Source organism: Anguilla anguilla, chromosome 1 (genome assembly GCF_013347855.1).
Source record: "Anguilla anguilla isolate fAngAng1 chromosome 1, fAngAng1.pri, whole genome shotgun sequence".
In the NCBI taxonomy this organism is placed as follows: domain Eukaryota; kingdom Metazoa; phylum Chordata; class Actinopteri; order Anguilliformes; family Anguillidae; genus Anguilla; species Anguilla anguilla.
In genome coordinates, this window is record NC_049201.1 from 12,716,912 (window position 1) to 12,733,321 (window position 16,410).

Sequence of the window (16,410 nt, forward strand, 5' to 3'; positions counted from 1 at the left end):
CTGATAGTGGTTTACTTCTGACAGGGGTTTTGGGAGTGCTCCATTGTTTTTACACAATAAAACACAGGGCCCGGGGCGAGGTAATTTGTACATTCGGGCACAATGACACGGATGGCCGGACCAGACAGAAAGGAGTTCTTTATTTACAAAAAGCAAAGCAGCAGACATTCTTCATCTGAGTGCCATCTCCTTGGCTCAGGAGCCATTTACAGAGTCACTTTAGCATCCCTTATACATGCACGCTCCGCAATGCCATTGTGGAGGCTTTGTCACATGCAGCTGGTGCGTCTTCATCGGTTATCTCAAAGGCCCGTGTCACTGATGGGACTACAGGGATGAGCGAAGTCCCTGATTCTTAAAGGTCTGATACAGCTGAATGGCCATCGGCCTCCGGGCCTAAACCCTGGTCACAGCAGTAAAGAGTCATAAAATCCCCCCCTCCCTTACCTTACAGTGTCTGTTCGAAAGCACACGCCATTTGTTAAAAGCTCTCTTGTTTGTCTGTTCATTAAGGAAAATACAAAGTGAAGTCGCCACTGGTTTGGAACAAGATGATGAATGACTCACATTAGCTCTAATATTTCATCCCTGTGCAGGACAAATTAAAATAAAGGAGATTCTTTCGTCTAATTGACAAATTGTCCCAAAATAAGAGGAAAGCATACCTCTTTCATCTGTGAAGTGCTTCTGATGAAGCCCTCATCCTCCCAGGCCTACAGTCCTTGCCGTTCTCGCTATTCGACTTCCGCTGTGCATTTATATTGGCGTGCTGGGATTTTGGAAAATGGAAACTAGGGCATTTTCTGATCATTACACCCAGAAAAGATTGTAGAATTAAGCCCCGGCAAACCAATTCCAAAGGTCTCTTTGAAACTGGGCTACTCCGGGAAAAACCAGAGTTAAACTACGACTGCCAAACAGTATAAGAAAAAATAAAATCCCCACCAGTGCTTTATGACAGAAAAAAAACAAAGAAAAATAAATGAATTGCTTTAGACTCATTTTCTGATAATGAGGGAAAGGACTTTTACTTCATACCTCCTGGATATGGAGGTGTAAATGATGGAATATGACAGAATGGTAAATGACTCTACTCACAAAATTTTAGATACGGTGTAATTAAATTGCGCACAATAGCCAGCATGCGGTTCTTCTGTGGCCATTCAGTGCCATTCAGAACAGTTCATTTTGAAACTGAACGCGTTTCACTGTGTGAAAAATATAAATAGCAATGCAAACATGTTGCTGAGATTAAAACTAGGCCATCCATGTTGTTGCTGGGTAACTGAGTCTGTTTAATAGCAATTTAATGGGTATTAATTCAAATGGAAGTCTTGGGTGAGTGGATACGGCTGGAGCAAAGCAACCTCAAAGGGAGTATAGGAATGCCATGACAGGAAAAATTCAAAAATGAAAAAAGATGAATGCAGCGGAAAACTGTGTTTTCGTCCAAATACCTTAATGGTCCCTACTGGGAACGCACTTGATCCACATCTTCAGTTTCTGCCGTCCTACATGATTTGAGACCACGGCGAGGAGTGACTGAACTCCCTACAGGGCGATAAACAGCGGATCACCCAACAGCCACGCGAGGTGAGGCAGCTGGAATCAAGATTGACTACCGCACCGGTAAATGGCGAAGAGACAACTACAGCATAACAAATGTCGCGGCGGCTAAGTCGGCACTTCGCTTGAGCTTCGCGAAGCACATTTCCCTCTCAATCAACATCCATCCCCTCATAAAAAAATTCACAACCCCCCGGAAAACTTTGTCATCGGGATCGGGGTGGTTTTTCTCAAAAGGAGACACGGCCATTTTGCAGGTTAACGCAGACAGTTTTCTTTTTTTTTTTTCTTCCTGGAGTCATTCGGTTTAGCATTTCATCACAGAGGAGAGCATGTGCAGTAGATGCTCTCCCAGCACTCCGAATTAGGCAGCTGCTCTCCTACACATAAAGTCCGACCCGTTTAGCTACATTATGTTCCCAGGAGCTCTATAGCCCACAGATTGGATTTGGGGTATCAGACTGAGGACAAATATTTCTGTGTGATAAACAACAACATTAGGCGGAATTAAAAGCCGGTGCAGCCAACTGATATCGCCATCTTACACGGGGAAGCGGGAAATTTAGCGCCCGCTGGTGCGTGTCCCGCTAACATCTTTCAGACACAATGACAGTGAAACTGCTGGGCTATGACCACGGATTCTAATCTTGTGCTGCAATGCGAGCTCCTGCCAGAGACCTGTCTCGCAGATTAATAAACTTTTCTTTTTATTCCTCTTCCCCCCGCTCCTGATATTTCCTAAAACTGTTGCTACGCTGTCGCCCCGTGACAGGATATTGCACTCATTTACCAGAAACTCTTACCCAAAAACAATGCGCAGCTGGCAGAAGAAGCGAAACCTTACGACTCATAACAGTAATATTTTCTACACTCCCCGTGTGAGTTCCATAACATCCCTCCATTAGGAGGCGCTAGAGGGAACGTACAGAAACAGCGCTCGTTCTCGAGGTGTCGAACCCTCCCGCGGCGCACGCGTGAACTCTTCATTCCTCCACCGCTATTTACACAGTTGCCGTGGCAACCCGGGTGCCCCTTAAACCGTGAGACCTTTCTCAAGTTCACAGACTATTTTTCTCACAATGCCATCCACTATCAATAGCGGCCTGTGTGCAAGGTTAATTAAAAGGTAAATAGCCGGGCTGTATCAACACCGCGCGACACTCTTTACTGAATCACAGCTCAAACGATAGGCAGAGGAGAGCAAACGGCCTTGCTCTTTTCCAAATTTCTCTCTTCTCTTTGGAGGTTTGTCTTCCTCCCTGCTGGCACTACATTAAGAGCAGCGGGCAGGCAGCCAGCAGAAGTTTTTTTTTTTTTTTTTTGCACATGAAGTGCACATGTCTTTGATTTTAGAAGGACATAAATGTGCAGCGCTGATGATAAACTCTGCCGGAGCTTATCTATTATTTACAGAACAGGCACCTGACTTTCGGTAACAGTCTACGCGCGATGGGCTTTTCAAGCACTTCAAGACAGCAAAATTAGCAACACTCCACATTAAATGCACATCAGTCATTCGCAGATAAGGCATTTAATAGTAGTACTACAGAACGGATGCCACAGGTATTAGCCAAAATAAAATGACCATCATTCAAGCTGAAAATTTATTTATAAGGCTGTTTTCTAAAACATCTGTCGAATCATTGGGTGAATTCATTTAATTCTTCATATTAATTTTTCTTTTCAATAAAACAAACAGAAGCTAAAAAATAAATAAATAAAAAAAGTCAGCCAACAGTAAAGCTACACTCCACATATGGCTCAGTTAAATAATCAGGCACGGAAAAAGAGAAGCGCTACCATCTAAAAACTGTTAAAGGTCAATTACCATTTTTATAATGATGCGGATGGGGATTTGCTTGTTTGCAACAACATTTGTTTAATTGTGCAGCTAATCACATGAAAGGCCTTCCCCAAATATACTTTCTGCTCCAGAGCCGAGCTCTGAATCCACAGAGCTTCAGCGGCAATTCCAGAGGACGGCTGTGGGACTGGGCTGGGGGGAGTTTGGGGCAGTGGGGGGGGGGGGGGGGGGGGGTATGGAACACTGCGGCAGTGTCACACGGTCAGTATGAAGTCATGCAAGTGTTACATACAAACTGATGTCATTGTGCAACATGAGAACCCTTCACTATCGCACTTGTACATGCACTCAATACAGGAAGCCAGTTACTGTAATTTTGTACCTCAGGCTTTTTTGAGCCGCTGGTGTCCTATGACATAATTCCATGTGTCAATGCTACAGGCCTGTACTTTGTTGTGAGTGACAGCGAGAAGACTCCAGGACAGGAGACCGCAGCAGGCCAAGCCCAGGGTGCAGTGCCTCCTCCTCTGCACTATATTTACAGTCTCTGAGGGCTCTGCCACCGACTCCAACCAAAGCCAACGCTACAGCTTGTTTATTCCGACCGTTTCAAGCAGGCCGCCTCGGTAAGCAGAAGCTGACTGCGTTCATTCAGGAAGGAAACACTGCCCCAAGGCGGCCGAGACCTGGCTAGGCCTCCCATGCCGCGGCCACCCTGCGCCTTCAGATGAAGCGGGAGACTGGGTCGCCTCACCGGCGCCGTTAGCCGCCCGTATAAAGGGCCCCGCGTGGCAACAGGTAACACAGTCCGCGTGTGGCTACAGGCAGCGCAGTCCGCGTGTGGCTACAGGTAGCGCAGTCTGCCTGTGGCTACAGGTAGCGCAGTCTGCCTGTGGCTACAGGTAGCACAGTCTGCGCGCGACCCGGAGCACTTACATTTCCCGCTCCTCCGAGCCTGCAGGGTCGAGCGGATGAGAGAGGGAACGGAACCGGACTTGGGCCGGCGCGCAGGTTGGCGTGTGGGCGTGCGGGCGTGAAGCCCCTCCGCCGCGCCACGCAGAAGGGCGCCGTGCCGCTTTCTCTCCCGGCTGCGCGCTGATGCGCGTTAGCGGAGCGTGAAAACCCAACGGCGCGAACAGCGGCGTCCGCGGGGCTATTTAAAGAGCGGTTCCGTAAATACCTCCAAATCACTATCATTTGTTTACAAATGAGGGTCGGGGGCAAAGAGGGGCAAAGGGGGGCTGTGCGGACCGCAGACCTGAGAGAAGGTGCGCGCACTTCGACGCGTCTCCGCAACGCTCCAGGCACAATGGCGGAAACGCCACGCCAGTGTCCTGCGGGACCAGTGCGATGTACAGAGCGCTTTACACAAGCGTCCAGCAGAACAGGCCGCTGTGTCCATTTCAGGGAGCGCTCCAATGGCTTCTTCACGCGCGAGTAAAACTTAAAGCACAAGTCTCTTCTTCAGGGGACTCCTGCCACAAAAGCCAAGCCTCTGGAAAGCCGGGCTGCGCTCACACGTCGAGGTGAGGTTTAATTCGATTCTCAAAGACATCTGGAGAATCCTGTACGCACAGAGAAATAAACAGAGGAGAAAGCCGGAGGTGTGTTTGAACAGAGCCGAAAATGGTCTTTCTCCCCAGTGTGGCGGATGAATAATTGAAGGGGTCTTTAGGAGGCAGTATTCTCCATTGTTTCTCCTGATTCCCCTCTGAAGGCATCTCTGTGCTGCCGTTTCCTTCCTCTGCTCCAGCCAGGCTTGCTGTCGCCATGGCAACTGCTCACATTTCACATACTTCAGAGTGGTATATCATGCATCACTCGGGTAAAACAGGAAATACCATTCCGTGCTTAATACCGCCTTTCAGAAAGGAACTAAACACTCCCAACTGGAGTGTTTACCGCCTTTAATAGAAACCAGCAGTACAGTGGCTATAAGTGTAGTCATTTCTATATATCTCGGTGAATCCTTTTCCCCTCTGGCTCACTCATTCTCTCTCTCTCTCTCCCTCTCTTTTGGTGAGAGGAGGCGGTGTTATGTTACACAGAAACACAGCACAATGAACAGCCTCTGACTCCCCGGCTATTTATAGAAGTAACTGGGGAAGAGGGAGAAAAACAGGGGAAGGCACCTGATACAGGAGAATGCCACGAGCAGCCAGCGCTGCAGCCATTTAAATGCGATTTTCAAACGCGGTCCGAGGGCAGTAATGACGCCCGGGGCCAGGCTGAATCACAGCTTTTAATGCGGTCCTGGGGCAGTGAGCAACTACTGGACAAACAGAACACAGGAGCCAGAACGTGTAGAAAGAAGGACAGGCATGCATGATGCACAGCTTGTATGAGTTAGCAAGCAAAAACAAAACCTGGTTTACTGGTGCTAGTTTCACTAGTGTGAAACCATCCAAGAAAAAGCTGTGGTCAAATGCAGCAGAGCCACAACTTTACAGGTACAGTAAATATAAATAAAGTAGATAACTACATACGTTTACTTTTGAAATTATTCTACAGCAGTTGCCCCATTGATTAAAAGGAGTAGCTTGTTTCCGGCACATACACCCCCCACCCCCCCCCCCCCACCCCCCACCCCCCAAACAAAAGTCATTATGCCCAGTTGGAGAAAGACAGGTTTGCATACAAACTTTTAATGTTTTGTAAAGCAATTAGCATGAGCCATGCCACTTGGAATTTTCAATGTGCTGTACGAGACACCCACATATTGAATTTCAAAAAAATAAATTTAAAAAAGATCAATGGAGGCAGCAGACGTTTCCTCCGCAAGGATCTGAGACTAGAGCAGACCGTCTGTGTGCTTAGCGAGAAGGCCAATAACTTCCCTGTTTTTTTTTTTTCCCTCCTTTCTTTCCAGCATCTCGACCCACTCCATTGAGTGCTTCATGCCTCTTCCGTTGAGCCAGTGACGGGAAACTCATTCTACAGCTTCCCCTGTAATGCTGTCCTAATGGGGAATATGGATTTTTTCACATGATAATACAGACGTTCTCACATTGACCCCCTCCATTTATTTCCCACTTTGTCCATTTTCTCCTTATCCAGCACTTTGCCTCCTCGCACGTCTCACCCTTTAGAAATGGAAGACAAATGCGAGAGTCGGGATAAATTGAGAGAGATTAAATAACGCTTGGGAGGCTGCATCTATATATTCCGGACAGTGGTGGACTGATGAAATATGGCGTGCGTAACTTCAAAGAGAACTGCAGCCCTACAGCCTTCAGAAAATATCTGAATGTGGGGGGTCAATTACTTGAAGGTCATAAAAAAACTGCCCCTTATTTTGCATGAGTATGAACACGCACACGCACACGCACACACACACACACACACACACACACCCACAGAGTGGCCAATTTATTGGGCACACCTGCTCGTTAGCACGCATAGTCTGCTCCTCCAAACATCAAATGACATGACTGAAACTCAACATATAAAGCATGCAGACATGGGGAAGTGATTTAGCCTAGTAGTTGTTCGACCAAATATATTTCTGAGATTCGAGCATCTCAGAAACTGCCGCCCTCCTGAGATTTTTTACACACCACAGTCTCTAGAGTTTACAGAGAATGGCGCAATAAACAAAAAACATCCAGTGAACAGCAGTTCTGTGGACAAGAACACCTTTTAATGAGAGATGTCTGAGGAGAATGGGCAGACTTGTTCAAGCTAACAGAAAGGCCACAAATTCTCAAATAACAGCAGTTTACAACAGTCCATTCCTGTCAGTAAAGTACAGGAGGATGAAGCTACACTGGGCATGCGATCACCAAAACTGGATGACTGAAGGTTGAAACGTTTCCTGGTCTGATTAATCTCAATTCCTGCCGCAACATGCACATGGCATGGTCAGAATTTGGCATAAACGGCAAGAATCCATGGTGTGTCAGTTCAGGCTGCTTGTGGTGGTGTAAAGGTGTGGGTTTTCTTGCCACACATTAAGCCCCTTAATACCAAGCATTATTTGAATACCACAGCATACAGAAGTATTGCTGCTCACCATGTGCATCCCTTTATGGCCAAAGTCCACCCTTTTTCAAATGGATACTTCCAGCAGGATAATGCACCATGTCGCAAAGCATGTGTCTACTTCTACGAACAGGACAGTGACTGCTGTTTACTCCAACAGCTTGCACAGTCCCCAGATCTAAATCCAACAGAGCACCTTAGGGATGAGCTGGAAGAAACGGGAGGTTTGCAGCACGAACGTGAGGCTGAAGAAACTGCAGGTTCACTGCATGATGCTATCGAGTCAGCAAGGACCAAAATCCCTAAGGAATACTTCCAGAACCTTGTTGAATCCATGCCATGCCAGATCCAAGCTGTTCTGGAGGCAAAAGGGAGCTTCTTACTCAGTACGATAAAGGTGTTACTTACGAAGTGGGCACTGAGTTTATATATAGACAGAGGGAGAGAGGGAGAGAGAAAGGTGGTTTTAATAGGCTGCATAAGCAGTATAATGATTCCTATAGACTTTTCTAAACATGAGTGGGGACCAGAGCAGCTGCAAAACACCCATGTCAATGACACAGGGGAGCCGGGGGCATGGACAGAGACACTGCAATTCAATGTGACTTCTTAGTCATATAACTGACTCATACTGCAACTCCAAAGCACTGGGGGAAGAAAAAAAAATGGAAAGAGGAGAAAATGTTTTTTTTTTTTTTTTGTAAATTACAGCTCTGTAATCTGTCCTTAGAAAACCGGGGTGACTGTCATTACTCAGACGCAGCTAGTTCATTTCATCTCTCAGAATTCACTCACATGGCTGCTAATAGGGAGCGTCGGAAAGACCTCCCACCGCAGTCCCTCCGTCGGCTGTGAAATTTCAGCTCGCGAAATGAGCTCTCTGTCAAACGTTGAGACGGAGACCGAGCTCAGGCTGGCGCTCGCCGGTCGCCCCCGTCAGTGGGTCTGCTTAGCAACCGTCCCCGCTCCCCTCTCCCTTCTTTTACTTACTGATGATTCACCGCGTTCTGACCGAGGAGGTCTGACAGAGGGCTCTCGGTGTTTGACAAGGAGTGCGCTGCCCGTGTAATTTGATAACCGCCTCTTAAAAACGCTCCGGGCCGGACGCGACCGGCCGAGGCGATCGATAAACTTAAAAGACTCGGTGATTGGTTAAGGGCGGCGCGGCGAAGGCAACGCAGGGGTATCTGAAGCGCACCTGCTTTCGTCGAATCAGTCGGTAATCCAACTCTCGTGGAACAAAAGCGGGATGAAAATGGGGGGGGGGGGGGGGGTAACTGCAACGCGCGGAACGGCGCCGTCCCGTTATAAACGCTCTCCGTGCACCGAGAATAAAAAACAGGACTCCGAAGCGTCACGGAAACCCTTCCAGAATCTGGGCTCAATTCTTCAAGCCCTTTTTAGAGAGACTAATCTCTTGAATTTCTAATTGTGGGATTAGGACACTGGTGACTACTCTTCAAGCACGGCAGGGAAGGGCATTCTTAAAAGCTGCACATTGTGAGACCGGCTGTGGAAAATGTGGCAGCAGACCAATATAATCTCTTAAGAAGAACATCAATGTCAACAAATATCAGTGCCCCCAACACCCCAGCAGACATGTGTTTGGGGAACAGCAATAACCCAGTTAGATTAGGGGCTTTTCCTATCAATAGGAATATCACAGCAACACAGCAAAAGAGTGAGAGTGTTTAAAGTAAGCACAAAAATACAATGGGGGAGAGCAGTAGTCTATGTTCTCTGGATATTCCTCTTAATGCATTTTAGAAAACATCCATTATCTATACCCACTTATCCTTGGCAGGGTCGCGAGAGGTGCTGGAACCTATCCCAGCGTGCACTGGGCGAGAGGCAGGAATACACCCTGGACAGGCCTCCAATCTATCACAGGGCACACACACTATTCACTCGCACACTCATACCTACGGGCAATTTACAGTCTCCAATCAACCTAACCTGCATGTCTTTGGACTGTGGGAGGAAACCCGCGCGGACACGGGGAGAACATGCAAACCCCACACAGAAAGGCCCAGGCCCAGGCCCAGGCCCAGGACAGTACCCACTGCACCACCATGCCACCGAGGAGGACTCTGGGTGCGTTATAAAGCAGCACACTATGCTGCATCACTGGTCCCCTGCAATTTATCCAAACGCACCCCAGCCATCCAGGGCATCTTCCCCCGGATCAGCAAGTATAATATATCATTTCCCCGTTTCCCACAGCAGGGTGTGTAGCCATTTCACTCCAAATGCTCCAAAGCGCTTTGTTTTGTTTCACCACGCTCCTTTTTAAATTATGGACACCGAAATGTGAGAAAGAGGGGGAATGAAAATGCATTTCCCACATAAGCGTGAACCGCGGAAGAGGAAGAGTTTTGCTCTGACGCTTCCCGCTCAAATTGGTGCTGAATGATTCAATAGATGCAGGAGAGGCACGCGTTTAAAGGCTTTTCTGATCTGTGATGGAGTTCAAGAACAGACAGTAGGGTGAGGTTAAACACTGAGACAGGGAATAGGACAAGGAGATGCTCTATCACTCTTTTCTGTTCACATGTAGGACACTATGGACAACTTTCCCTTCTCTTGGGGGAAGATGGAGTGAGAGCACCATTATAGGGTTCCTACACTCGGTTCTCCTTGGTACCAGAGCTGTCTGACCTCTCAGGCAGAGGATGATATGATATTATGTGTCTGCTAACAATCAATAAACCAGTTCTGGAATCAGTTGCTACTGACCGACTTTCTATGCGACTCTGATGTATTGAAAAATCAATTTCTACATGGAGACCCGTGTAATATTACATCAGGAACAGGTCTATAAGCCTCTGGGTTAGATTTACCATCATGCACGTAACATATATTCATACTTGGGCAAGTTCGTTTGGTCAGCTCTAAGCAAATGAATTCAAAGCAGGCAAAGTTCTGCGAAGACAGAGGTGGAATTTAACATTCGCACACTCGCTCGCACGCTCGCTCGCACGCACGCACGCAGTCCTCCGAAATCTCCCGCAGCGCTCCACTCTCTGCGCCGTTCCGCGAACGCGAAGCGCCACGCGCGGGATCAAGACGGCAATTGAGGCAGCCGGCGCTAATTCTTCCTGTCAAGGATCACTCGGCTCCAGCGGAAATCTTACAACAATTAAGCGGAATGAGATAATTGAGCACCCTCTCCGGCTCTGCCCAGGCCCCCACTCTGACCAGGGCCACAGAAATCCACATCATCCACTAATTAGCCGGTGTCATTCATCCGGCACTCCTGCACCGGAGAGTGCCAGTGCGCCGACAGCGCAGTTTGTTTAAATCCCCCCGCCGTCTGATTAAATCCGAGACGAAGCGCTCGTGCCCCCAAATACTTCTAGGCGACGCGCGGGCTTTTTTCCCTAGCCTTTGAACTGAAGTTACGAAGCTCAACAAGTAGAGAAAAAAAATAACCGAAAAAGAAAGAGGGGGTGATTTAGATCGCTTTGCACAGAAATGTCAAGTGCGCTTCGAAAAATCCCAAAATAACCAGCTTCCAGAAAAGAAAGGTGCTTTTTGTCAGCAGCCGATTCTGAAAAAAAGCAGTTTATCACATTATAATGCATTTCATTATGCGCGGGTCTGGAGAGGCACCTCTCCAAAGTAATCCCTGATTAAAATTGCTTTTGTTTCCTGTTCTACCTGGCGGGGGCTCCTTCGCTCTTTAGTCTCGGGCTGGCCGCGGACACCGAGCTGCGGTCGACTTTCACCGCACTTGAGGGAACTCAAACCACACAAAGGGTAACGGTGGAGGCAGAGGGGTTCCCGCACACGCAAAGCCAGGGGGGAAAAAAGAAAGCCAAAAACTGCGATCTCTGAACTGAAATATCAGTTCCTCAGCAACTCATTTCATGAAAACATCTGCTTCCCTATTTCAAATTCTGCCGCCTTGCTAATTTCACAGCTTTTGTTTCAGGACTAAGTTACGACGCCGCGTGAAATAACTGAACTGGCTCGATCACGGCCAGCCAGCTGCAGAACATGCCTGTTGAGGAGACCGAGGGCTCGGCTGTTAAAGCAGTGAGACTGTGTAGGAGAGGACCAGGCAAAGCCCAGCCGGGTGCAGGGCACAGGCCCAGCTCTGCTGATGTGCCGCGGCTGCCTATGCAGTAAATAATAAACTGCTCATTTGTCTGTCACTCCTGCAGACAATCCAGAGTAAATCCTGTCATCTGAACAGCACTTTAAGTGTTCCGCTCAAGTGCCCCTGCAACACGAGCGGTAATCCACCCACCTCATCCCCCCCCCCCCTTATTACGACTCCTCCACCAATGAGCCAAGAGGGCCCACGAGTGCTCATTCACAACACAATTCGTTTTTTTCTTTCAAAGTGAAATGGCGCACAGAATCAGTTGTACAGGTTTGCAAATTCTGCACAATAATTCTGCTCTTCTGTCCTCGAAGCCATGGCTACTTTTGTTACAGCTCATTTAGTTCCAAAATGTCAGACTCTCTGCACAGTGATGTATGTACTCAGCCCCAGATCCACTCCTTACCTCTAAAACAGAATGTGGACTTGATCTACTTCCACAGAAATATGCGACTTAATCGCCAAACCGAACGTAACCTTACATTTCTACTTTCAAACACAGAACACAAAAAAAAGGCTATGTGGGTCACTTGTGAAGAAACTGGAACTTGACAAGCAGCGCGTGCTGTAGGTGACATCTCTTTGTTCAGACACACCGGGTTAACGATCTCAGTGGCGAGGACTGGCATGGGATTTGTGGCTGTTTGTGTCGCCGCTCTGAGCAGATGTCCCTCCCACACGCGCTGGCTGCAGTTACCCGATACAGGTGCTCCAGCTGCCCCGCCACCTCCCCATGCTGTGGATAATCTCGCAGCCGCAGAAGAGTTTACAAAACATGGCACAAACTGCCAATTACGCAGGCATTCTTCTCCTGAAGCCCGGGCTGGATCGGATCAAGTCGCTGCTTGTCGAAGTCCCTCTGTGAAATTCTCCCTGGTGCTAAGATCGCTGCTTTCCTGGGACTCGCGTCCCTTTCGCATTTAAAGAGACATGGTTAAGGTGATGTGTAACAGTCTGCAGAGAGAGACAAATTCAGGGAACAGCCAGGAGACCAGTGCCGTGAGGCTCAATTGCAAAAGGAGCGACCGCTAGCTAACTAGCTATATCTGGTCAGCCGCTTTTCACCCCTGTATGAGGAAAGATCAATCAACTCGGTGAAACACAGGGGAAAAATTGAACAGAGGTCTCTAAACAAAGACCTGGCTAATTTAAATCCATGGCCCAGAACATGGCTGTTAGCAACCTGTCAAGGACCGAAGCATTAGTCAATGCGTTTTACTGCACTGTAGTACGGAGAACGAGCTAGGCCACGTTCCAGGTCTGAAACCCGACTGACTGCAGCTTAAATACAGTATGCGTTACCAGGGGAACGCGGCGCAGCTCAGAGGCGTGCCGGAGTGTGAGAGCAGAGGCAGGTGGTCTGCCCTGTCTGTGCATCGCTGAGGCCGTGAGGTGGGGTGCCCTCTTTGTGCTCCCCGCAAAATGTCAGGAAAGCAGAGCCGCTGAGTGGCATGTGAACGGTGGGAGCCCGTCACGGGTGGGGGGGGGGGGGGGACAGGGCGGCCAAGCCAGCGCAAGACGCGGGAGGGACACCCCGTCTATTCACTGCCAGCCAACTCTAAATGCAACTGCACAAGAAGATTTATATTCTTTTAGTTCCCCTGAGATTAAACATCTTGATCTGCTGTATTTACCAAAAATTTAAAAAGTGCTTTTCCCTCTGCTGCCCATATCCCCACCCTTCCCTTCCTCTATGTTCCAGCATTTCCTAAAAAAAAAAAAAAAAAACAAGTGATTAAACAGAACGTTCAAGCTGTGGTCGGTTATCTCTAATCCTGCTTCCTTCCACGACTATAATGGTGTGGATTTAACTTCGTTTATCTGTGAACAGTATTGTGATCCACATTCTTACAAAAATGGGATCTGAACTTATGTGCATCTTAGCGATAAATTCCCCAAAAAGACTGTGCAAACAGCCAGCTGAATCTTTATTGTCTTTGGGCAGAGGCATGCGGGCTCTTTGTGAGATTAATGACCCAGTAAGCTTCACAACCCAGGCCCAGCAATTCCTCTCTCATCTCTGGTTCCATCTTCAACCCAGTCCACAGAAAGTGATGAGTCAGTATAGCAAAAAAAAAAAAAAAAAAGCAACCCATGACTCTGGCCAACAAGGTCTTGTCTCAACAGTTATATTGGTCAAAAAAAAAAAACTGTTGATAAGCGATGGGAAGATAAACCGGTTCTTGCAGATGCTAAAACAGCCATGCTAAATAGAACAAAATGTTCCACATACCAGTTAGGGTCACGTGATTTACAGCTCCTCTGCTTGTCTTGATAGATTTTCAGATGAGGCACATAGTTAAAACTAACATGTAAGCACTTGTTCTTTCCCAGCAGCAATCCTCCATATAATAATCAGCTAGACTGGCTAGGTGTACCAAAATTTATCACGCCTGTTACAATAAACTCCCCAGTGTGTGTTCCTGGTACTGCACATCGATCCATTATTTAAACTTTACTTTTGACCAAGTGACATTAAACTTCAAATGCTATATTTCATGTGCACAATTGAATGTACCATATTAACACACAGTATGCTTTGTTTATTTTTATTGTGCTATATCTGGTATTATAAATATTGAAGCGAATTCATGCATGAAAACGTGTAGGCAATATTACTGGGAAGATACTTTTAAAGTTGTGAACTGGTTCATAATCAGACAGCAAAGGCAGACATTCTCCTGACATGTACAGGGTAAAAATGAATAAACCATAAACCGTCATCAAAGGGGCCAAAATCATAGTTTCAGAGCAATCATAGTTTCAGAGTATATATATATATATATATGCTTCTGAAACTGTGATTGTGGCCCCTTTGGTGACGGTATAGATACATATAAACCAAGATTAGAATGCAGAATATGCAGATTATGTAACTAAATTACATTGCAAACTCTGCATAATAAAATCCTATTAATTTGTGAACCTGTGCAGTACCTGCTCCTAAACTGATGCCTGTAAGCATGTTTTCCAAGCTTAGACATAGTAATTGCACACAAATAAACAGTGCCATTTTCACATAATTTTTTGTTGTTGTTTCTTTTGTTGAGTCTGTAAATGAATTACCAGTACCAGTACCAGTGGGAAACAATGTAGCCAGCTAACTAGCCGTATCAAGAAATCACCCCTGGCCAGAGCAAAGGGTCAGTCATCTCACCTTGTAACACGCTCGCTAAAATTTCATACACCTTTCATATTCCTACATGATGCTTGTAAACCAACATAATAATTCTCACTAGCTAGCCGGATAGCTTCTATAGCTACCGTAGCTCACTAAATAGTTTGTGGAAATTGCACCTGTCAGGTGGATTGACATTACTAGTTACTTTCAGAGCAACTCATTACAGTCATCAACAAACGCCTTCCAATCACACTTAGCTTAACTGTACTGTGCTCCTATAAATTGGGCAACAAAAATATCCAATGTAGCCATAGCGATGTACCGCAGGAAATAACAACAGGAAAGCATCGCTTCACGTCTCAGCTAATTAGACATAGCCAACATGCTCAATGCTAATAAAAACCTTTCAGAGAAATGACAACCATGTCATTGTCCTATGTTAACCTCGCAGGCAGCTGCTGCCGTGGAAACGTCTGGCAGGTAAGTGGCGCGCTGTTCTAGCTGAGGAAGTGTAGCGCGGAAGGCTGCGAGATCCGGAGGATCTCTGTTCCAGGCAGGTCCAGCTTTCAGGAAACCGCGCTAATGGAGGAGGAAGCCTCATCAGTGCCCTCTCCAGCACAGCACCCAGGTCATTAGACCAGGCACGGAACAAAAGAGGGTACGCTCACACGGCTTTATGTACCTATTTACCCCCTCTCCACTTAGGGCTTTATTGCATTGACTGTACTCAAAAAGCACTGTGATTGGGAATGAATGTCAATTTAACAGTTGCCACACTCGTAGAGGGAGGGAGGGTGAGAGAGAGAGAGAGAGAGAGAGAGAGAGAGGAGGAGAGGGGGGAGAGAGAGAGAGAGAGAGAGGAACAATTCCCTCCCTGCCGGACCCAAGAGGCAATCAGGATAGCGCTGGGGATGGCTGGCGGGCTGGCTGGCTCGGAGAGGTGCGATGCATATGGAGTTACACATACCGCATGTAGGTGCAATTGCATTTCGCGTCAGACATATTGTCTACCAGAATTTCCCATCTCCTCTCTCCTCCATCTTTTACACAACAGGTGCAAGATGAGCTGGAACTGAATTTGATTAATTATTTCCACCATCGCCTCGCCTCTCGCCAATTTTGACATAAGCTGTTAGGTTGGATGATATCTCGAAACGGCATCGACGGCGTCTGTGCCCGAGGTGCTAGGCAGCTACTCGATGCTCTCTACAACGGCACCACCCTCTTTTGAAAAACGGCCTCAGTTTAACGACGCCACCTTTGTAGAAAAATGGGCTGACATTTATCCGACGCAAACTCCGGAATCCCTCCAAACTCCGAGCCTCAGGACCGCGCATAATAAATAGTTCGCTGCTAGGGAAAGGGCTGAGGGAACAGCCATTGGGATGGCGATGGACGATTTTCTAATGAACGCCGGTGTAGAAAGAACAGGACAGAATACTGATAGCAGGCTTAAGTACAAGTGAGTACTGGAAACTGAACAGACCTCTCAGCCAAGGGAGATGAAACATGGGAGATTAAGCAGATTAAGCAATTGGTCTGAGGTGGAATAGAAGGCTGAATCAGCGGATTGCACTACAGAACCAGACTGGAGTAATTTCAGGCACTAGATTTGATTAATTTCAGGACTGTCAGTTTAAGTCTCTTTATATGCCAAGGAACACAATATTATGTACAAAAGAAATATTGTGATATAAAAGGGAGCCGTTCATGAACAAATTATTTTGAAGCTATACATTTTTAAATGTTTAATAAATCAGCAGAAATGCTATGGGCCTTTCCAAACAATAGTTTTATACACTTGCTATAACTGTACATACTTAGCTTTTA

At 47.1% G+C, this 16,410-nt stretch overlaps 1 protein-coding gene across 10 annotated transcripts in view; it reads right to left on the reverse strand.

Moving 5' to 3' along the window:
- Positions 1-16,410, reverse strand: part of foxn3 (forkhead box N3) — a 71,082-nt gene that overhangs the window by 10,675 nt on the left and 43,997 nt on the right. The window lies entirely within an intron of this gene.